The sequence below is a fragment of the Mobula hypostoma genome, chromosome 5 (assembly GCF_963921235.1).
Source record: "Mobula hypostoma chromosome 5, sMobHyp1.1, whole genome shotgun sequence".
NCBI classification, from domain to species: domain Eukaryota; kingdom Metazoa; phylum Chordata; class Chondrichthyes; order Myliobatiformes; family Myliobatidae; genus Mobula; species Mobula hypostoma.
The window spans coordinates 89,542,382-89,567,510 of NC_086101.1; the positions used below are offsets into that span (position 1 = coordinate 89,542,382).

The window sequence follows — 25,129 nt, forward strand, 5'->3', positions numbered from 1 at the left end:
ATTGAAAAATATTATCTTTGAGAGGTGGTGGAGGCAGATAACTCAACAAGATTTAAGAAGTATGTGGAATGCCAAGTGCTATAAGGCTAAGTATAGAGGGATACTTAATGGCTGACATGGACCAATAAATAAATTTATTTTCTTTGAAAGAAGTGGTACAGAGATCTGTGTTTCTTACTGCTGGTTATGCAAATCACTCTTGTTATCTGTTAATTATTTATGGTATTGAATTAAATGAGTTTAGTGTTCCTTTTAGCTAGAGATTTATGTGGGCTGGAACATTTAAACCAGCAAGGAGCTGAAGTAAAATAAATTGTTCACTGGAAACTAATTAGACCTTTCAAAATGTAAGAGAGTATGAAATAAAAGAAGTATGCCAAAGGATCCTTGACCCATCTGCAGACGGAATATCAAAGCTGAACTTCTACCATGTCCACATTAAAAACAAAAATACATAATGTTCAGAAGATCAGTGGTCCCCAGAAGACAGGGGACATTTCAAAAGTCTGCACAAGATGTTTCAGAGGATAGAGAGGAGAGATAAAATAGATTATAAGAATAAACCAGAAGACACTGAAAGCAAACTTCGAAGTTCAAAGTAAAGTTATTATTGAAGTTTGTACAGTACTGTGCAAAGTTTTAGGCACCCGAGCTATATACTTCTGCACAGCATTGTACATCATATTCATACCCTTATATCAAAGGGATGTTTCTCTATCTCTGGTGTGAACCAGGCACCAAGTTCTCTGTTCCCAAACAAAATTAGTGACCTTGTCAATCCAGGTCAACCTGCTTCAGTGCAGATCAGAGAAGTCCCGGAAGTGAAACATTGTCAAGTGCCACAATACCGAATCAGCTCTCTGTTTTGCAACATATTATGCGACCATATGCAATTCTGTAACTTGCCTACTGTCGCATCATTGCTTGCTTAACCGTTGCAATGTTGCTTTCACCTTGGCCACCTTTAATACTGACAAATCACTTGCTGCTCTGCCTTCCAGTGTCCTATTGGAAATGGCTACATGATAATGAATGCTTTGCTTTCAATTGTCCAAAATTTCCTAGATTCTGGCAATGTCAAATCAGTTAGAAATCTCATAGATCAAACATGCTTATTCAGCAAAGGACAGAGACAATAAGCTAAAAAATATTGGCTACTTGGTCTCATATTTGTTGTTGGGAAAATGTTGGAATCAATTATTGAGAAAGCAATAGCAGGACATCTTACTACAATTAAGCAGTCAGCATAGTTTTATGTAAAGGTTTCATGTTTGAAAAACTTAATGAAGATTCTTTCCGGATATATGTGGCATGTACAGTAGATGTGGTGTATCTGGATTTCCAAAAGGCATTGATTAATTAAAAGGTTATTTTGCAATTGGAATTAGTTCATTATTGTCATATGCAAAAGTGTATCTTGTATTCATGCAGATCAATTCATTACCTAGTACATTGAGGTAGTACAAGGTAAAACACTAACAGAATTTAAAATAAAGTGCAACTTCTACAGAGAAAATGCACTGCAGGTGGACAGTAAGGTGCAAGATCATTACAAGGGAGATAGTGAAACCAAGAAGAGTCCATTTTATAGTACTTGGGGATCAGTCCATAGTCTGAGAACATCAAGGCAGTAAGTGTTCTTGGGCCTAGTGGTACAGGATGTTCTTTTAGGCTTTTGTATCTTCTTCTCAATGGACGAGAAGAGAATTGAAAGTGTGAAATCTTTGCTTGTTCTGGCTGCATTACTGAAGTAGTGAGAGAGGGGAGGCTGGTTCTTATACTGTGCTGAGTTGTGCCCACAACTCTCAGCAGTTCTTTTTTGTTGCAGTCATATGCAGAGCAGTTACCTTAGAAAACTGTTATGCAAAGATAGGATGCTTTCTATGGTGTTCCGATAAAAATTGGTAAGGATTGATAGGGATATGCCAAATGTCTTTAGCCTCCAGGTGTTGGGACCCTTTTGCAAAGGGTCGAAGTGACAAAGGACAATATGATTGATGTGTAGGCGCAGTGAAAGGTGACGATCAAGGGAATCTTATCGGTGTTCGAACGGAGTCATGAGAGGCAAAAACAGATGTTTAGACAAGGCAGCTAATGCAGTGAGGGCTCTAACAACTAAGGGGAAGACACATTTCCTAAAAAGAACATTTCTGAGTCCCTAGAATGGAAGGCCTCATAGTAACACCAAGTGACTGTTTGTGCCTGTTGCTCTTCCACGTTTTCTTGCATCAGTTATTTGTAGTAGACACGTGAAATTTTGTTTGCCGGAAGATTATCGCACCATTCCTGTCGAATGTTCTACATATTTCAGGGTCTACCAATTGTGATAGTTTGCTGTGCTTCAAGGGAATGACACGGCTTGTTGAGTATCAAACTTAAGGTTTTGAAATGGCATTCTGTGGCAGAGAAAGCAAAGCAACTTCTCATTTCCCAAGTTCAGCCAAGTCTTATGACTTATGAGATAATACTATTGTGGCTGACCTAGCCATCTATTTCCTTGTGCTGTTTTTCTCACCACTTTTGATTCAAGCTCGGGTATTATCCTTGGGTCTAAAAGACGCTTCAGGGAGCCTGCGTGACTAAAAATCGGATCTCATTCAAGTAGAACGTCACACTTGCATGCTTTCTATGCAGAGTGACTGGCTGATTTACTTTAGCCTAAAGGTAGCTATATCATTTAATGTATCCCAATCATTGTGTCAAATGAGGTGAGCTTGCTCACTACTAACTATAAATGGAAACAGAAATCAGGTTCGTTTGCAAGTTTCAACATCCCATTTGGCAAGGTCAATATGCCCTAGAATGTGTGTCTGGTTAACATCACACTCAAACATTGGATGAAAAAAATCCAAGGTGTTGATATTCAAAGGGAAATTTATTGGAACAGATAACCCCCCCCCCCCCACCTGATATTGGAGAAAATCCTTTATCTGACCATGCAGAGAAATGATAGAATGGAAAGGCAGAGTTTCTAGAGTTGGGCGAGGTTTGATCTCTGGGTGCCCAGCCGATTTGGAGAGCTTGAGAACAGCTTCTTTGGCAGCAAGATCTTGGCCTGAAGTGGTTTGCTGCAGAGGAGCCCTGGACCTAATGTGAGGTATGATCTGCTGTTTGGACAATTTAGACACCAGCCTAGATAGACTGGGGCTCCTCTCTCCACGACGATAAGGCTGTGCGATTCCCCTGGCTGCTATGTTTTGTGTCTTGCAATTTTTGCTGTGATTTGCTCCGCGAATGTGATGAACCTACTTTGGGCTGCTCTGGGGTTTGGATCTAAGGACTCAGTATGGTTTGCAATGCTGTTGTTGTTGCTTGCTTCGATTGTTGGTGTGATCTGTATTTTTCCCTCTTTCTCTGTGTGTGTGTATTGGGGGTTGGTCTTAAGTTTTTTAAATTGGGTTCTTTCTGGTTTCTTGCTTTGTGGCTGCCAGTAAGCAAACAAATCTCATATATTGTTTGATAATAAATCTCATATATTGTTTGAAATTGATTTCCGTCTACCCCACTTACTTGCACCACCCCACCCAACTTTACTAAAAGACTTCACGTGCTTTATAAACATTATTTATCATAGAACGGCTATTATCCTGAGAGATGAGTAATATATGCAGTTATACCGCACCACTTTAAGCAATCGTATTTTTTTATTCCTGCTGATTTGAGAAGTTTTTGTAAGCTGAAGTAAATCAGGCAAGAGCTTATGGACTTTTTTAGGTTAAATGCGTTCAAGGCAGAGTTTCTAGAAATGAATTGCATCAATAAGTTTGACAACTCTCTATTCTTAGCAGCCTATATTTAAACTTCTTATTTCCTCAGGGGAACTTTTCTGCATTTTTTCTTTACTGCACAGGCACCTGTTTCTGCAGCTTTTTTGCAATCAGGTCCTTCAATAAATATTGTCCTTAATTTGTATTTTTGTGCAGATTTATGTCTAATTATCAGACCTACCTGGATTACACCATGTGGATCTTGGAGAACAATTGAAAAGTCAAGATCTTTCACCGCTTCTGTCCCACCCAACTCTTGTGATTTTTAATTTTTGTCTATATGACCCTCAGCTGTAAGAATGTGTTTATTCCTCAGCACCAAGGGAGGATCAGACCTGCAGCTGTGAAATGGGACAGCATTGAGGTAGAGGAAGTGTGTGGATATTAGGGAATAGGATTGGCAGAGGGAGATGACAGGGATCAGTCAGGCATCTAGTTGTTTGCTTCAGGGTTCAGACACATGACCAGTGATTGAAAGGGAATTTCAACAAGAGTGGAGCAAAGAGGACAGGAAATGGGAGTAAATACCAAGAAGAGGACTTCAAGGAGCATCTATATATAAGCTAACACTCCATGGCAGTGGAACAGTTACATTGTCTCCATTTAACTTTTACAGAAACTACCTTCAACTATCCTGCTACTTGGATACAGGTCTTGCTTTCTGAGACTGATCATTTGCTTATGTCATCGTCAGATTTGAGAGTGTGCATTTTCAAAAGATTGCTAAGGTGAGCTATAAGGTTATGAGGCAGTATGAAAAAATCCTGAGAACTCAGATGAAGTATCTTAGTATTACTGGTTGCAAACTCCATTATCTTCACGTCCTTGCATTTGGACCAAGGAACAACAATAACTAGTTCTATAAAATCCTACTGGGGAACAATCTCAACAGCATGACAACAGCTGGCAGATGCCCTTTGTTCTCACTTAACTCACTTAGTTGGAAGTAATTTGGCAGCCAATGTCAGGATCTATTATGTCTCCTAAGATTGTTTTCCAAACTCTTGAGCTATATTATCCTGGAGTAACTAACTTCATCAAAAACCCGGTGTAAGATAGGAAGAATTTGTGAATAAGCCTGTTGATGTTCAGAAAGTGGTATGAGCCCTCAACTTTTTGTTACCATGCCGACTAATCAGTAAATGAATGTTTTGATTCCAGGTCATGCTCCTCACTGGCTCAATGTAGAAAAGGTGAGATTTGCCCGTGGCAAATACAACCTATAATTCAAACTTGGATCTTGAAAAGGATATGATTTCCACAGAGATCCAGTGTTCAGTAGTGAGCGATTGCCATGCCGTCTGGATAACGAAGACCCATTCGGGTAATAATAAGTGATAAGTAAGATATTCCACCAGCTTTCCACCCAAGTAATTTTTCCACTGAATATCCTTAAGGAATGAACTGATTATTTGAGTAGATGGGTTACCTTGTCACCTCCCAGTGTCTACCTCCCTTGTTTGTATTCCAAAGAATTTTACCTATAATTTAATGTATATTTATTTCTTTTTATTCTTGTTCTCCTCAGTCAGGGAGTTTTAGAGATGATACAGAACTAAAACAGGTCCTTCAGCCTATTTTATCAATGATAACCAAGGTACCTTCCTGATTTAGTCCCATTTGCCTACTTTTGGCCCATATCCCTCTAAACATTCCCTATCCATGAATCTGTCCAAGTGTCTTTTTAATGCTACAATTCTACCGACCTTTACCACTTCGTCTGGCAGCTTGTTCCATGTACCCACCACCCTCTGTGTGAAGAATCAATCTCTCAGGTTTTAAATCTATCCCATCTCAGGGCAAACCTCTGCCCTCCAGTTTTAAACTCCCCTACACTGGGAAAAAGACCGTGAGCATCCACCATGCCTATGTCCCTCATGATGTTAAAGTCACCTCTCAGCCTTCTTCACTGCATGAAAAAAGTCCCAGCGTAACCACTCTCTTCTTATAACCCAGGACTTCCAGCCTAAGAACTCAATTGTCTCACCAGTTTACCATTCTCATTGCTCATTTCCTACTAAAAAGGTATTCCCTTTGCTTGTCAGGGTGAACTCCTACAAGAAGAAAGGGAATACCTTTACTATATTGTAAATACATTTAAAATATGAACCCTTTTGTAAATACTGGATCCACAAAGGTGACTATAGTGTGCATATGCCACAAAAATAGCCACTAGGGTGTACACCCCTAACATCTTTAATCTTCCATGCTGGCACCAATATGCTGGCCACTTCTTGCCGCTGTGTAACTTGGAGCCACTGAAGATGCTGGAAGTTTATGGATGCACTTACCCCCAAGCATGGACAGGACAGAATCATGACTTCAACACAGCTTGATTCAATATTGGAGAAGGTCCCTCAGCCTGTTGTTTCTCCCTCACCCTGGGGCTGACCCTTGACTGAAAATCCATCGGTCTCTAGCCTCTTCTCCCTACCCCACCACCCTCCACCTGAAGCATGCTACCATCTTCACTAGTTACTGCCTCACCCTTTTCTCAAACTATCTGGACCAAGCATCTGGAACACTTCACCACTCAACTATCAAAATATTTTCCTCTAACAATCATTCCATGCACGTCAATAGTTACCCACAGTATCTTTGTATTTATACTCCTTATTGCCTTGTATACACAAGTGCAATTATGAAAAAAGCATGGCATGGCCTCTATTTCCTTAGAAGTCTGCAAAGATTCAGCATTTCATCTAAAACTTCTATAGATGTGTGGTAGAGAGTATATTGACTGGTGCATCACAACCAGGTGTGGAAACACTGAAGCCCTTGAACGGAATATCCTACAAAATGTAGTGAATATGGCTCAGTCCATCTTGGTAAAGCCCTCTCCGCCATTGATTACATCTACCCAAAGCATTGTTGAAGAAAGCAGCATGAATCATCAGGGACCCCAGCCATCTAGGACATGCTGTCTTCTCGTTGCTGCCACTAGGACGAAGGTACAGGAGCCTCACACCACCAAGCACAGGAACAGCTATTACCCCTCAACTACCAGGCTCTTGAACCAGAGAGAATAACTTCACTCAACATCACTTGCCCCATCACTGAAATGTGCCCATAAGCTATGGACTCACTTTCAAGTACTCATCATCTCATGTTCTAGATATGTACAGCTTATTTATTATAAAATCATTTTTTCTCAGCTCAAGCTGGTAAAACCTGAGGTAAGGGCATAGCTGAACACGTAAAGCTTAGTATTGTGGCATTCTGAAGATTTGCAAAGATATTCCTGTGTAGCCCTAGTTGTTTAATGCTATTGTGTAGAGACTTTAGAATGACCCCAGTTGTAGGTATTACTATCAGGACAATGTATATTCTTGTTCACATTCCAAAGTCTTTCAGTTTCCTCTTTTAATTCAGCATACTTCTGGTGTTTTCCACTCATTGATTTCTGTAACTTATGTCTGTTTGGAATGGCTATATCTATTAAATAAGTTGTTCTTGCTTGATTATCCTCTAATATTATATCCGGACGGTTATTATGCATTGTCCTATCTGTAATAACTGATCAGCCGTAACATAATTTGTGGTATTCTGACTCTAAAACTGGATCAAGCTTGTATTTATAGCAATGTGTGATTTCTTTTATGAGATTGTATTTTAAAGCAAGATTTTAATGATGTTTGCCACTTGACTGTGCCTGTGTAACTAATCAGATAAAGTTAAACTGTTACAGGATCCTGTAATATGTTGGATTGTTTCTGGTTTTTCTGGACAGTTTCTACATTTATCATCTTGAATTCGCTGGTGTTTTATTGTGTATTTTTGTTTTTTTCTGTGTTCACCATCTGTTTCTGTATTGCTAGAAGGAACCCTTCTGTTTCTAGGAAGAGGTCCCCAGTGCTGAGGTAGGCACTCCACACTTCCTTGTCGATATCTAGTCTGCTCAGATCGTGGGGATAACTTTCATGAAGGGTCATGCTCTTCCATTGGTTAACTTTTTCTTCAAAGGTGATAATGTCTTCATTTTTCTGGGTTGTGCTCTCTTAAGTGTACGGTATACTTATCAGAATTGTATATGCTTGTGTGGAATGCTGATTCCCGTTTTTGTTGATGAAAATATATCCTTAGAAGTTTTATCTAACTGTTGTGTAGATTTTCAATGTTTTATTCTTCTTCCCCCTTCTGTCTTAGGTAGTCTCAATCTAGGCTCATTCAGAAGTACATAATGTTTTCTGAAATTTGTCATTTCAGTTCTTATTTTTCTTTGTAAATTTTCCAGATCTCATTTGGACCAAGATATTACGCCAAAAGAATACATTAATATGGGGATAGCAAATTTATTGCCTTCGTTATATTTTTACTGTTGAGCTCTGTTTGGCAGATTTTCTTAAGTCTCGAAGTAAATTCTCTCAAAAGTTTTTCCTTTATTGCTCTATGGTTTAATTTCTTTCTTTGTTGATATCCCAGATGTTCCATATTTATCCATCGGTTGTGTTGTATCCGGCTGCTCTGTTTTGTATTCTACTAGTTCTATTGCACCTTTCATCATGTTTAATGTTCTGCATTTGTCCAGTCCAAAGTTCATGTCTATATTTCTTGAAAAAAGGTCTATGATTTGAATTAATTGCTTTAGCTTATCTGATGAAGGAGCATATAATTTCAAATCATCCATGTATAAAAGGTACGTTAAGGCATACCTAATTTTATAGTTTCTGATTTGATATTTCTGATCTGATTTCTGATTATTATTTCATTTTTTAACTTTATTTTTGTATTGCACAGTTTTTTGCACACCAGTAGTCCACCATGTTCATACGGTCTTTCACTGACTCTACTCTGATTATTGGATTTATTGTGTATGTCCACAAGAAAATGAATCTCACGGTTGTATACGGTGACATATATGTACTTTGATAATAATTTTACTTTGAACTTTAATTAAAAAATAAAATATCAGTGGCTATATCTTTGCAGTGAACTATATTTAATTATGATGAAATTCAGTATTTTGTCTGCCAAATTGCTACTGTGACGAGAATACACATAAAATTAAGATGTTTGCTGGCCTGGGTTAGCATCAGTGACATCAGCAAGTGGTCTGCCACCTGCCCTCAGGGGAAGGAGAGATAAGGAACAATGGAGCAGCGTCTGGAGATGTGTAGTGAAGGGACGTGGGAGAAAGAGAGCTGTCTGGAGCAGCTCCCCCTTTGAACCCTGAACTGTTTGAAGTGGTGGATGGGTGATGCCCCAGCAGGGGGATAAAAAGGGACAGGTTCGCTGGGGCGGGACACACACGCCACCCGAGGTAACGAGACCCTGGAAGCGGTGCGCCTCTCACGAGTGGGTGAGAAGTACCAGACAACAACCAGGGTGGAAAGGTACGATCAGCGGGAACCCGGTGTGTGTCCGCCCTTGCCTGGGTGCCGGGTTCACTGCAGAGGATCGACCGCATCTGGAGGAGGGGTCACAGTCGGTGACCTCAGGTGACATCACCAAGGACCCGCCCAAAAGTTGCTTGTGAGCTATCTCGCTGGTCTGTGAGTGAAGCCGTTCTGAATGATCAGTTGTTCCTGTTCTATCTCTCTCTTCCCCCACGTTGTCCATCGCCATGGCAACGATTACTGCGAACTGAACTTTGAGTCACGTTGAAATTTGGTCATTTACCCCTAGACAACAATAGAGCTTGATTGATGCTGTTATCTTAATTTTATGCACATGTGTGTTTATCATCGCTGAACTGTTGCATTTATTATCCTTTCGATTACTGTGTTGCTTGTTTCTTTAATAAAACTTTCTTAGTTCTAGTACTCCAGACTCCAACTGAGTGATCCATTTCTGCTGGTTTGGCAACCCAGTTACGGGGTACGTAACATAAGTGGGGGCTCGTCCAGGATTTTGAATGCTAAATTTGGGACGGAGTAAATTGATTGGGTTAAAATTCCCGAAAGAAAGAAAAGACAAACAGCAGAAATGGAGGCTGAGGAATTTATAAAGGCGCCGACCTTGGAGGCATTAGAGGATGCCAGGAAATCGGAATTGATAGCTGTGGCCAAACGGTTGAATCTTGCTAAGGTGAAGTCGACAATGAGGAGAGAGGAGATACACAGAGCTATTGTAGAGCACTATGTATCTAAAGGTGTGTTTCCCCAAGGTGAGCTGGGGGTGGTGTCTATTGAAAAACCTGCTGGAGACGCGGTACAGGTACAGCTTGAAAAACTGAGACTCGAGCACGAGTTCCGGGTACGGCAGTTAGAACACGAAGAGAAGCAGTTAGAAAGGCAGGAGAGACAGTTAGAGAGAGAGGAGAAAGAGAGGCAATGGGAGCGAGAAGAGAGAGGGAAACAGAGGGAAAGGGAATTTGAGCTGGAGAAGTTAAAGATAAGGGCCGAGCAGGTGCTCATGCCGAACCAAGGTGGAGGGTTCCGGGCGACCCAGGAGGTTAGGCTGGTTCCCCCTTTTGACGATACCGACGTGGATCGGTACTTCCTCCACTTCGAAAAAGTGGCTATAAGTCAGGACTGGCCGAGGGATAAGTGGGTTGTTTTACTTCAGAGTGTACTGAAAGGGAAGGCCCAAGAAGCTTACTCAGCTTTGTCCGCGGAAGATGCCCAGAGGTGTGAGGTGGTGAAAGAGGCCATCCTCAGGATTTATGAGTTGGTCCCGGAGGCATACCGGCAGAGGTTCCGGAATGCGAGGAAGCAGTGGGACCGCACGTATTTGGAGTTTGCCCGTGAGATGCAGACGTATTGTGAGCGCTGGTGCGCCTCGAAGGGGGTAGAGGGGGATTATGACAGACTGCTGCAGCTGATTCTGATTGAGCAGTTTAAAGGCTGTGTCCCTGAGGGTATGAGACCCTACCTCGATGAGAAAGAGGCAGCCACGTTAGCCGCAACTGCTAAGTTAGCGGATGAGTATGCGTTGACGCATAAAATGAAGATTGCCCCGAGTAAAGGCTACCAGAAGGGTAGTCAGGACGTCGGGGAGAGTCCGCCGGAAAAGTCAGAAAGTAAGCCGGGGACTAGTGAGAAGGATAAGGTAGACCGGGAGCAGTCTGGTAGGAAGTCTCCTGGGGTCGTCTGTTATAATTGTGGGAAAGTCGGACACTTTGCGTCCAGGTGCTGTGCCCCAAGGAAGGAGACGGGGAAAGGAAAAGCGGAAATTTGGAATGGCTGTATCGAGCTGTTAAGCGAACCGCTAGGGAAGGACAGGTCTGAAAAAGTCCAGGAAGGGCGCAAGAGGTTTATCTCGGCCGGACTGGTGTCAGTGAAGTAGGGGTTAAAACCAGTTCCAGTGCGGATCTGGAGAGACACGGGAGCGTGTCAGTCACTAATACTGAAGAGTGTATTAGAGTTTAGCTCAGAGACCCAGACTGGGGAGGTAGAGGTCAAAGGTGTTGGGGAAGGGACAGAGTCAGTCCCTTTGCACCAGATACACTTACAAAGCAACCTGGTCTCTGGACTAGTCACGATCGGGGTGAGGTCCGAATTACCGATGAAAGACGTGGAAGTCTTGCTCGGTAATGACATCGCCGGAGGAATCGTGTTCCCAGTCGTGAGATTGACAGTCGAGCCTGCCAGCATGGAGGCCCCGCCCGTGGACTCGCAGGTTTATCCCGTTTGCGCAGTAACTTGGCGGATGGCGAGGAAAGCTGCAGAGGCCGACATGAATTTAGCTGAAAAGTTTCTGCCAACCTTGTATGAGACGGGGTGTAGTGAGACAAGAGGTAGTGAGGGAGCTGGGACGGACGTAGCAGTAGCCAGGAAAGAATTTGTGCAGACGCAGGAGCGAGACGAGGGGCTGATGGTTTTTGCCGAGACAGCTCTCTCTGACACAGCTTTGACAAGGGAACTAGTAGGCTATTGTGTGGATGAGGAAGTGCTAAGGAAGAAAGGGAAATCAAGTACAGTGCCCGCAGATGAAGAGTGGGGGGTGGTGCAAAAGAGTTATGGGGATGAGGTTTTTAACATGGCCCACGAGGTACCCCCCCAGTGGACATTTTGCGGTGCTGGAGGAAACAGTTGGTGGAATCATGAAAGAGATTTACCGGCTGCCCAGGGGGAAAAATGTTATTGATCATGACCGACGCGAACTGAGACGGTCACTGGCTTTTGATATGCTAACAAACCTAGTGGGTGTTAACGTGGAAATCAATGAAGCTAGGGGCCCCCTGATAAGAGAAAAAAAACATTTTGAAAAGATTAGTATGGGATCGATCAGATGGGAGAAGGCTATTGTTTTGGCCAGGTCTACTGATAAGGTCTCTCCCTTAATCCCCGAACAAAGCGAATCTTTAGCAGAAGTAATTAAACGACTTGCACCTGTGTGTTTGATTGCCCCGAGGAAATGCAAAGAACTGGGACGTTGGGTGATGTCTGTTACAATAGGGCGGCCTAGTAAACAACACCCATATTTTTTGAGTAATTCAGTGACTAAAGGGCTGATGAACACAGAGGTGTGTATTGGCAATTTAATACGGCTGTCTGAAGCCAGTTTGATAGTGAACCTTGAAAAAAATGAATTCGGCCACACGAGGGTCACTTACCTGGGAATTGTGGTGACACAGGGGCAGCTGGCAGTGATGCAAGCTACAGTGCAGGCTATCGCTGACCTCCCAACCCCGACAGACAAGAGGGCCCTCCGAAGGCTCTTGGAGATGGTGGGGTACTGCAGGAAGTTTTGCAATAACTCTGCGGTCAATACCCGTCCCCCTCCTACTAAGCCCTTGCGAGAGAAAATTGAGTCGGAATGGGACGACCCTTGTTGTTGTGGTCCGGGACAAAACCAAATGAGAGGTTACATTGGTCGCAATTCATCAGTGTTTTTGGCCACTATGAAGTTTGCTGAGTGGGAGCCTGGTCTAAGGGATTATTAATAACACGTGTAAAAGGAACAGAAAATGTGATGACTGTCTGTCAAGGTGTTGACAGCTTCAATCTCGCTGTGTTAGCCAAATAACTGATAAAGATGTATATTTGTGTATGTATCAAATAATGTATTCATGTTTGTAATTTTTACCTCCCGGTAAAAATCCTTAAAAGGGGGGAAGTGTGACGAGAATACACATAAAATTAAGATGTTTGCTGGCCTGGGTTAGCATCAGTGACATCAGCAAGTGGTCTGCCACCTGCCCTCAGGGGAAGAAGAGATAAGGAACAATGGAGCAGCATCTGGAGATGTGTAATGAAGGGACGGGAGAGAGAGCTGTCTGGAGCGGCTCCCCCCTTTGAACCCTGAACTGTTTGAAGTGGTGGACGGGCGATGCCCCAGCAGGGGGATAAAAAGGGACAGGTTCGCTGGGGCGGGACACACACGCCACCCGAGGTAACGAGACCCTGGAAGCAGTGCGCCTCTCACGAGTGGGTGAGAAGTACCAGACAACGACCAGGGTGGAAAGGTACGATCAGCGGGAACCTGGTGTGTGTCCGCCCTTGCCTGGGTGCCGGGTTCACTGCAGAGGATCGACCGCATCTGGAGGAGGGGTCACAGTCGGTGACCTCAGGTGACATCACCAAGGACCCGCCCAAAAGTTGCTTGTGAGCTATCTCGCTGGTCTGTGAGTGAAGCCGTTCTGAATGATCAGTTGTTCCTGTTCTATCTCTCTCTTCCCCCACGTTGTCCATCGCCATGGCAACGATTACTGCGAACTGAACTTTGAGTCACGTTGAAATTTGGTCATTTACCCCTAGACAATGATAGAGCTTGATTGATGCTGTTATCTTAATTCTATGCACATGTGTGTTTATCATCGCTGAACTGTTGCATTTATTATCCTTTCGATTACTGTGTTGCTTGTTTCTTTAATAAAACTTTCTTAGTTCTAGTACTCCAGACTCCAACTGAGTGATCCATTTCTGCTGGTTTGGCAACCCAGTTACGGGGTACGTAACACTACAATTTATGTTTTGATATTTTGTTATGGATTTTTTGGCATTTAAAAATATTGAACATCATGTTATATAGAATGGTACAATGAAAATTAACGATTCCTGCCTCTGTGCTGGAAGGTGCAAGGCTCCAACTTCACTCTGGACTTTCCTGGTGAAAGGAGATCAGAATTCCCATTCTGAATTAGTGTCTGAGATGAGATTTGAGATTACAGTCTGTAGTAATCTCAGCTATCTCCCTCGGTGAAAAGTCAGTAGTACAATCTTTTTGATGTTCCTGACATTATGGACAAGCCAGCTGATTGGGTAATCGAAGATGCTTATAGACAGAAAAAAACTTTGATGTTGTAGCCACATGGGCTGTTCACTAGCTTTTAAATCTTTTCACTATTTCATACTATTTAATAAGAATTAACAAAGAAAAGAATTGACACATAGATTTTAAAACAGTACACAGATCTATGATCAAAAAATATTTTTGGGTATAGTATCATGCATTTTAATGATGGCTATCTGAGGGTGTACACTTATTCATTTCCCAGTCATTGATAGGGTTAGTACTGACAAAAAATGCATTTTTGGTCTTTGCTAATAACATGCAAATGTTAGAATATCAATTATGTATAGAGTTATCCTTAGAGCAAATTCACATCTCACTGACTTCTGCATTGTATTAGAGAGTACCGATTGATAAATACAGACATGCACTTAAAACTAAAGTAACTCGTCTCCAAAGAGCTAATCTAGTCTTTCAGTGGTATTGTTTGGATGCAGTTGGTTTCAACTTGTATTTCCAAATGAATTTTAAGCCTTTCAAATAATATACATTGACTCTGTGCATCAAAATGATTATTTATAAGATCTCCAAAACTAATGATAAGTCAAAAATTTTGAGGAGTGTTATCATATTTAATTAGTTATTTGACTAACTAATAAAAATAATGCAATGATTGCATTCATTTTGAAATGGCAGTGAATTCTATTCTGCCCTATCAATGTCACCATGGCAGACAGGGTCACTTCTGACTGAGAGTGCTTAATTCTTCTTAGACATAAAATGCACTGATGTACCAAAACACTCTGATGCTCAAACATCTTACAGTTCTACGAAGGTTTTAAAACACAGCATGATATAAACAATTTTATTGGTAGAAAGCACCTTTTTATTCAAATGGTATCTTTCCACTTGCAGAATGTGATGCCATTGAACTGTCAAAGGAAAGAGGAATGTTCCGCTCTGATTAGTCTATTAGCTAGTGTTGGATCAGGAACAGAGTTTTAGGGCCTTGTCTGTCATGTTCCTGAAAACGAGGACAGTGGATGATTTTAATTGCCTTTGCTCAGTAAGCCGTGGCCTGGCAGATGTTCACCATTTGTAAAGTTTTTCTGGAACAGCACATAAATACACATAGGCCCTTAAGCTGCTACAGGCATATATTAAAATTTGACAATTATATTCCAGCTAAACGATGAAAGTATTTTGAATACTGTTTAGATATGACTCACTTGAGATCTTCATTAAACTGCATTGTTTGGACATTCTACAGCTCCCATATTAAGTTTGCTTTTCAATTGGTAATGATTTTGTTAAAACTTAGTTGCTGTAGAGAAAGATAAAGGAACAATAGAAAACTGGGTTGGCAACATTATAACATGAATTCAGTTATAAAATCAGAAACTACAGCATCCCTCAATGCATCACACTCACTTCATTCACAGTTCCTTTGCAATTACTTACTCACTTCCTTTTGAAATACAGTAATGATACAGTACTATCTTGGAGGACAAGTCATTGTGGTGCAGGATTTCATGTTCCCTGTGTAGAATGTGGTTTTTACAACTTCCTCCTTTGTTCCTTTGAAGGCAGTTCTTCAATTTATGTCTTTTTTATGAGTTCACAAATCTGTAGAAGCAATTTTTCATTGTTTACCTCTCAAAGCCTTTCATAACTTTGAGAAATGCTATTAAATCCTAGACCTTTTCCATTTTAGTGAAAAAAGCCTTATTTTTCAAACGATAACTATGATCTTTTCATTCCTCATATTATTCCAGTCAGTCTTTTACAGACCCTTTCAATGGCTTTAATATTTTTTTTAAATTGATGTGCCAGAACTCCACGTAATGGTTTATCCATGAGCTAAGCAATATCTTTTACAAATTCAATGTCAAATTCAGTCTGCTTTTTTCTATCTAGAATCCTATCTGTCCTTTAATGACCTTTTGTGCCTTCTCAACCCCTTTTAAAGATTAATATCCTACTCAGTGTGTAGGTTAAGCTGCTCCCCAAAACATATTATCTCTCAAGTCTCAACAGTGATTGGTATCTGCCGCATATCTACCCATTTTATTAACCTGTCTACCTTGTAGCCCTCCACACAGATTGTAATACAGTAACTTTGAATTTGGTTTCAGAAAAACTGATTTCATTTCTTTAGTATTATGTTTAAACAATTTATAAATAAAAAGATGGAAAGAATTCCAGTATTGACTGGAGTGATATACCAATACTGTAGCCAGATTCAGAACCACACTTTTTTTCCCCTGTTCTCTATATTTTCTATCCATCTAACTTCCTTTAATACTATATGTCAATTTACAATTTTTGTACGTACAGTATCTACATCTCCACATCAGATGTCTTTTTTTGTTTCTGTCCTCTTCCATTGTATGTTTCCCACTATCATTTATGCCATTTTGTTTGGATACTGGTTGTGAAAATCGATTACATGTTAGGATTATCTTTTGTTGCATTTTTTTATCAGTTCAAATTTACCTTTACTAGCCACCTATACTCCATTGGTTGAAAGAGGTCTTTTAGTTCATACCAGACAAGAGACTTTGTAGTGTAGGGATATATCTGGAGACATCTTCCATCAATAGTGAAAATATGTTCCATGTAAAGACACCATCTTTATATGAAGATGATAAAAAATTAGAATCATGTTTATTATCACTGAGATATGTTTTGAAATTTGTTGTTTTGCGGCAGCAGTACAGTGCAACACAAAAAATTACTATGAATTGCACTAAGAAATGTATAGAGATAAATAAATAGTGCAAGATGGGTACAAAATACTGAGGTAGTGTTCATGGGTTTATGCAATGTTCAGAAATCTGATAGCAGATCCAGAGATGATGAACATTAAGTGTGGCTCCTCAGGCTCCTGTACCTCCACCAGGATAGTAATTATAAGAGAGCACAGCTTAGATGGTGAAGATCCGGAACTGGAATCAGAATCAGGTTTAATATCGCAGACCTGCTGTATGTTGTGAAATTCGTTCCTTTGCAGCAGCAGTACATTTCAATACATAGTAATAAAAAAAAGCTACAAATTACAATAAAAAATAAATTAAGTAGTGCAAAAAGGGAGGGTAAAAAACCAATATGAGAAAGTCTGTAGATGCCGGAAATCCAAAGCAAAACACGGCATGCTGGCAGAACTCAGCAGGCCAGGCGGCATCTACGGCATTGAGTAAACAGTCGATGTTTTGGAATAAAAATACTGAGGTATTGCTCATAGGTTCATAAGTTACCCATTCAGAAAGCTGATGGCAGAGGGAAAGAAGCTGTTCCTGAAACATTGAGTGTGTGTCTTCAGGCTCCTGGACCTCTTCCCTGATGGTAGCAGTGAGAAGAGGGCATGTCCTGGCAGAAGGGGGTCCTTAATGACGAATGTTGCCATTATGAGGCATCGTCTTTTGAAGTCGACTTGGATGCTAGGGAGGCTAGTGCCCATGGAGCCAGGAGGGTTTACAACTTTCTGCGGCTTTTTCCAATCCTGTGCAGTGGCAGCTTCATACCAGATGATGATGCAACAAGGTAGAATGTTCTCCATGGTACATCTGTAAAAAACTGTGGGTGTCTTTGGTGACATACCTATTCTCGTCAAATGCCTAATGAAATATAGCCACTGTCTTGCTTTCTTACATTAACATGTTGGGCCTAGAGTAAATCCACAGAGAGTCTGACACCCAGGAACTTGATGCTGCTCACTCTTTCCATTTCTGATGGCTTAATCAGGGTGTGTGGGTCTGTCCTTAATGGTGAAGGTCACCTGCTTAAGCAGATGACAGTTGTGGAGAGGGTTGTGTCCTTGCTGGAGCTGCCCGAGTCTACCCCCTCTGCAGGTTTCTTCAATCCTGTGAATTAGAGCCTCCATACCTGATGGTAATTCAACCAGACAGAATGCTGTCCTTGGTACCTCTGTAGAAATTTGCTAGAGCATTGGTGACATACCATACCTCCTCAAGCTCCTCATGAAGTAGAGATACTGGTGTGCCTTTGTTATGACTGCAGATTAATCCTATTTTGAGTTGGAGAGAAACTATGAATTATTTTCAAGCATTGACTGCAAGACAGAAATTTGTTGAAGCAGAGGCAATCAACTGAATCTGAGACCCATCTGGTTGATATAGCTAAATGTCATACAGGTCAGTGAATTATACATTGAATTATTATGGATGTAGGGGATTCCAGTCCAATCATTTGATGGCTCAGAATATATTACAAACAAAACAGAATACATGAAACCAACATTATCCTTGACACATCGCAAACATTTATATATGTGATTAATTGGTTCTAACAATCTATTGCAGAACGTACATTTGTATGAGCATATGAATTATGAGCAGAAGCAGGCCACTCAGCCTTTTGAACTGCTTCACTGTTCAATAAGATTGTGGCCAACATGCAGTATGCCCATGAGATATGAAGAGTTTAAAATGTGTGTAGTTCATCTATGGCATCTTCGGACACTGCCTTTTCTTTTAAAACATGTTATAACCAATGGAAAGGTTAGCTGCATGTCATAACAGGAAAGACAATACTCGTGCATTCAATGTCTTGTAGTTAATAATATTTCAATATTGATAAATCTGGTTGTGGAGTCCAATGTTAGGTTCCTACAGCTTGGGAGAAAGATTGCACATTGTTCCTCAAGAGTGACAATGCAGTAGTAATGTAGACCACTTCCCATACTGAAGTAATGTTGAAAGCAGAAGTGTTCTATAATCTTCTCAAAGTCTACATCAACAAGTTAGGTGTTCTATACTTTTGTCTATGCCTTGCCTTTATTTTTGTTATTCCCATGATTTGCACAGTGTAATCTTGTTTTACAATTCCTTCCATATACTGCCTGACACCCTACTTTACACAACACTTGTAAGTAAATAATTCATAGCATCTGCAATTCAATGGTTTCACACCTTCAGTCAGATTTGTGTTTACATATGATCTTCCAGTTAATGTGTAATCATATATTAGCTTCTAAATAGGGCCTTCCTATGTAGCTGCATTTCCACTGTTGTTATGAGGAATTCATCTTTATCACCTACAAAACATTAATATTGGAACTGGTTTATCATTGTCACATGTAAAGAGAAGATTAGCATTATTTCTGACATGTACATTAAAATGTGCAGTGAAATGTGTCATTTGGGTCAATGACTAACATGATCTGAGGATTATACTGGGCAGCCTGTATCGCCATGCTTCCATTGCCAACATAGCATGTCCATAATCATACATCTTTGGAATGTGGGAGGAAACCAGGGCACCTGGAGGAATCTCACATGGTAATAGGAAGAACATAAAAACTTCTTAACCAGTGGCAGGAATAGAATCTTGATCTTACAGCTGGCACTGTAAAGCTTTGTGCTAACTATGTTACTATGCTGCCTCCAAGGTACAGTGCAAACCTGGTCTTGCATACTGTTCATTCAGATCAATTCAATACAAAAGTGTATTGCGTAGTACAAAATAAAACTATTAGAATAAATTGTAACAGCTGCAAGAAAGATGAAGTCTAGGTAGACAACGAGGTGCAAGATCAAAATGAGATAGATTGTGAGGTCAAGAATTAATTTTATTGTACTGGGGAAACCATTCAATAGTTTTATAACAGCAGGGGAGAAGCTGTCCTTGACCCTATTCGTATTCTTTTGTCCGATGGGAGAGGGGAGAAGAGAGAATACCCGCAGAGGGTGGGGTCTTGGATTATGCTGGCTGCTTGACTGAGGCAGTGAGATATGTTAACAGAGTCCATGGAGGGGAGGCTGGTTTCCGCGATGCGCTGAGCTGTGACCCTCTGCAGTTTTTTTTGCAGTCAGAAGCAGAGCAGTAGTCCTACCAAGTTGTGATGCTTGGGGTAAGGTGTTTTCTATCCAAAATGTCTTTATTTCCTGAGGAAGTAGAGGCATTAGTGAGGTTTCTTGGAGTCTACATTGTTGAATGAGGACAGAGCCATCATGAACAGGGTCATCACGTCCGTAAGGAGTTTGCAAGTTCTCGTCATGACTGTGTGGGCTTCCTCTAGGTGCTCCCGTTTCCACCCACGCTCCAAAGACGTATCTGTTAGGGTTAGGGTTAGGGTTACGGTTAAGTTAGTTGTTAGCATGTTATGTTGGTGGCAGAAGCATGGGACACCTGTGTGCTGCCCCAGCACATCCTCAGACTGTGCTCTTTATTGACGCAATGACACATTTCACCCCATTGTGATGATTTAAAGGCCTTCATCAAAGTCAAGTTTATTGTCAAGATTCAGGATTTAAAATTTAAGTTTGTTTCATGTCATTTCTAGTACACAAGTGTAATGGAGAACAAAGTAATTATTACTTTGGATACAATTTAGCATGAGAAAAAGATGAAGAATACAATGATTAAAACAACAATCAATATAAATACATTAGATAGCTTATATTAATCGATTGTATCTGCATAAAGTAACGCGAGGCACAGCAGTGTCTGTACATAAGGTGACTCTGATGGGAAATGATAAAGTAGTGGTGGTGATTGGTGTGGAGGTGTGGATCAATGTTACTGCTTGGCGACGGTAACTGTTTTTGGCTCTGCTGGTCCTGGCACATAACCTGCTCCCTGATGGAAGTGTGACAAACCATCCAGGAGCAGGGTGGGTGGGATCCTTCACGATGTTGCTGGCCCTTTTCCATCATATGCAGAAGAATACTGTGTGCATGCATAGGTGCAATGAAAAAAACTTAACTGCAAAGGCATCACAGGCCTCCAGTCATATAAACAGCCTTCACAAGAAAGGTTTATAGAAAAGCTCCAGGGCATTGAGTATAGAACTTGGAGTGTGATGTTGCAGTTGGACAAAATGGTGAGGCCATAATGAAAATTGTGTTCAATTTTCGTCACCAGCTCTAGGAAAGATTCGGTTAAGCAGGAAAGAGTTGATTAATGAGGGTGTTTTTGGGTCTTGGGGAAGTGGAGTATGAAGAGGGGTAGAGCAGGCTGGGACAATGGTCAGAGTGTAAGAGAATGACAGGTAATATTATTGGGCTCATTTTCACCCACTCATAGATCTACATAAACTACTTCCATCTGCATAACGGTCTATTTGATTTTTAAACTAACATATTTTGAATCCTTCTTCAAATAATCAACTTTTATAAAAGTTGCTTTTAAAAATTCATTCTAAATAGATAAAATATACTGGATATACAAGAGCATTTGATTCATTCTTGCTTGCAGTGTTTTAGGTGAGATATCTATATATTTGCAATATTTTAATTTTACCCTATCTGGTATCATGGTATAGAACTGTAACCCCATGTGGATCAATAACATTGATAATCATCAACATTGGGCTTGGCATAGAGCACGAAGCAATTCTAGATTTGTGAAGAATTTTGCACCTGTCAGGTTAGTTTTATGAATCTTGAAGTGTAGGAAGATGGAGATTGCTCCCCTACTGCTCTGCTAAAGAGTCACGTTATCTTCTATTCATAGCTGGGTTCTCTTATCAGTTTTAGCTACCACTACTTTTGCTGTTGCCCAGAGGTGAAAGTAACAAATTTCTTACTGCTATGCTCATGTAAATTTCCTGTTGGATTCAGTGAACCTGAAGCACCACGTCACTTCTTACCAGTTCACCATACTGAACTGTGGTTACTTGCGTCTGCTGTCATCCCATCAGTCTTGTCATTCTCACATTGCCGTTCAAGTTCATTTAGCTCTCTGTACCCGGGCTTTTATTTTTGCATCAGGCACTGGTGTGAGATTACACTAAATAGGTCAGAATTTCACTTGGTTATTTGGTGATGGAGCACGGAGTCGACTCTTCGAGCCACGCTGGCCCAGCGACCCCTCAGCACCAATTAACCCTAATCTACTCACAGACAATTTACAAAGACCAGTTAACCTTCCCAGAAAATGGTTTGGACTGTGGGAGGAAACCAGAGCATCCAGGGAAAACTCAGGCATTCCACGGTGAGGACCAACAGAGACTTCTGACAGGATGGCACCGGAACTGAACCCTGAATTCCGGAATGCCCCCAAGCTGTAATAGTGTTGTTTGTGAATCTTATGAACCTCATTTATGAATCTTTCATACCTCCTCCTGTTGCAAATACAATGTTGACACCTAGTTCAGTTTCAGCTAATGGAATCATGTATGGTTTCATTTCTGCACTTTCATCCTCACCTTCTATTTCAACAGGGTCATTCTCCCCAAAGTCATGAATGAAATTGATCCATTTTATTGTGTAACTGAAAATTTCAGATCTGTGACTGGACTGACATTTGTACGGTATTCCATTTTGTCAGTAAGTCAGCATTTTTTTAAAGCTTGTAACAAATTTTACAGGTCCTTATGTTGAAACCTGCACCTCAGACTTGCTGTGATGTATTGTAAGCTTCACTAACGCTTACCAATACAGCCATCCTCAAATAACTATGTTGATTATGATTCCTCACTCTCTTCATTATGAGTATAAAGTATCTACAGCTAGGTTTATTAATGTTTGATGAAGTCCTCTATAGGATGTGAGGACTTGGTACCCATGAGATATGAAGATCTCAAACAAGTGTGCAGTTTTATCAAGTACCCTTTACCAGCTGTACTTGGAAAGACATACAAAAGATTATTAGAACCAAGAGAACAGTTAGTCATAAAACACAATCATAATGGAGCATCTGTTTTAAAGTAATGATCTTTGTTCATAACCAATGTAAATAAACGACACTCTTTACTGGTAGTTACTATTGTTGGAGAGAACCTTCCTTTGGTAATCAATCAACTCGAAAAGGGTAAGCATCAGAAGTTATTTCTTGAAATTATGTGTATGATTGGAGAAGATCAGAGGGAATTTTCAGACTAGTTCTTAAAATTAACCTCATACAGACTCTGGAGGAAATATTTCCTTTAATGTTTACAAAATCCAACACAAAGATAGAGAGCACCTTCTCTCCAATATTTATTCTCTTTGAAGTAGAGTAAAGTTTAAAGATTGTCAGCAATTGTTAACTTTCTAATTGAGAATAACAAAGAAACTAAATCAAAACTCTTAAGTAGCTCACCCCAGATATCGAAATAAAATGTTGCAGTCTTAAATACTTGAATGCAAGCAGCTGCATGCCAAAGCATAACAGTGTTGTTTACTCTTTTTAATGATTTTATGAGGTCTGTGATTATACAGTAGAAAATTTTGAAGCAGCTGCTACCATGTTTGATTGCCCATTGGCATTTTTTTTTAAAACTATACTTCATAGCTCATTTCACATATCATTAAGAAACCAATTTGAACAATGTAGACTTACAAAGTGGTGCAGCAAGGAAGAAATACATAATTGGGCAGCAATGTACATTTTAATCTTATAATAATTTAAATATTAGATTCTCTCAAATTCAGTGAACTTTGCTAATTCATCTTTTTTTTTGTAAAATTCATCAGTATTTTTGGATGTTCCATTTTATGTGCAGAAACTCATCTCAGACTATTACAACAATCTTGTTATTTTGGAGACACAGGATACTGCAGATGCTTGGGTTTTGGTGCAAGAAAAAGAACTGCTGGAGGAAGTCAATGTCTTAAGCAGCATCTATGGAGGCAAAGGGATGGTTGACATTTTGGTATGGGACTGTGCATCAATGTAGGGAAGACAGCCAGTGTAAAAGAGGAGAGAGAGGGAGGAGTAAGGTAGAGGCCGGCAGGTGATCTGTAGAATCATGTGAGTTGGGGGATGATTGGCAGATGGAGATAGGTTGAAAAGTGGGAGGGGCTCACTTAGAGACAGAGGTTGGTGAGTGATAGGTGGAAATGAATTCAGAAAGTAAATTTTAGGCAGATTGAGCCAGTTCAGGGAGGGCAAAGGGCAACGGGTGGGAATGGTGGTAGATGGAACCTGTTGAGGTAAACGATGATAGGCAGTTGGAACCAGGTAGGACAGAGGGAGTGGGAAGTATTGACATTTTCCAGTTTCTCTATCTCCATATGCCTATCTGGTGCTATCTGCCCATTTTGTTTGTTTATCACCCAGCAGCCCCGTCTCACCTCAGCCTCTCGCTCTTAATACCAGCTATTTTCCTCTATACTCAAAGTCCAAGTGCAGTGTCTCACCAGAAATATCAATCATTTAACTACGGAGATGCTGCCTGATCTGCTGAATTCCTCCAGCAGTTTTTTAAGAATATATAGATCTTGTTATATTGTAAAGAAGTTCCAATTTGAGGTGGAAACATGTTATTTACTGCAATACAAATGTTTCTATTTATTTGACTGCTTGTTGTTTCTACATTCTCCCTAATAAAGGCAAGTGGAAAATAAATATTCTGTTGCCTTTGTTTAAATCAACATGTCCTTTTGTTCACTTGTTTAGTCTATTGTTTGGTATGTTGACATTGCTAGTACTTGATAAGATATTTTAGAAATTTGCTGAAGAGGCTGGGTTTAAGTAGCTGTTGTGTCAGTTTTAAAAGAACAACTTTTTAAACATTATCTCACATGCTGTGTACATACATCTACTGATGCTTCTGGACACATCTTCAGTGATGTTCCTGGAATCATCGGGTGTTTTGGGTCTTTCAACATCATACAACCTCCTCCGGGTGACCCAGCCGGGGCTGATCAGACCCCAGCTTGTGTCCAGATGGCGAGCTACTTATGACTCCATGGCTCCCCTCTTTTGAGCCACAGCCATCTTGAGGCCCTCTCTGCCGCATCGGTGGTACTGCGGATGGCTCTCCTCTTCCTCTCTCCCTCGATGCCCAAAATGCTGAAGGCTCTAACGAAGGAACGGGCTGCAAATCCCCTACAACCAACCTCCACTGGGAGACACCTCGCTCTCCATCCAGCCTGCTGACAGTTGCTGACCAGTCCTGAGTACTTGGAGGGCTTCCTTTCAAAGGCCTCTTAAATAAACTCGAAGTAACTTGGCAAAAAAGCTCACTTTCATTTAGTATTACTTCGTCTACAGATAGTAGTAATTGAAAATAAACATAGGTTAAATTATCCAGTAATACCATTTGGAAAAACAAATGCTCTATATTTGAATAATGTTCTTAATTAATCTAAATCTAGTCATATATTTAAATGTTATTTTGTAAATATAAAAGCATAAATGATTTAAGTATAACCATCTGTATATATAGAAAATATATTTAAGTATATCTTAAGTTTTATATCTATACGCGTAAGTTCGTTACTTTTGTTTCCCATGTTTCAGATATCACTAAATCTTACGAAGTTTCTACACATATTTAAGAAATACTTTCTTAGGAA

General features: G+C 40.5%; 1 long non-coding RNA gene across 1 annotated transcript in view; it reads right to left on the bottom strand.

The window, feature by feature from the left end:
* Nucleotides 1–24,808: 24,808 nt before the first annotated feature.
* LOC134346233 (uncharacterized) overlaps nt 24,809–25,129 on the bottom strand; it is a 55,518-nt gene continuing 55,197 nt past the window's right edge. The window contains exon 3 of the long non-coding RNA XR_010017878.1: nt 24,809–24,818. This is a non-coding gene — a long non-coding RNA (uncharacterized LOC134346233). The remainder of the gene's footprint in view (nt 24,819–25,129) is intronic.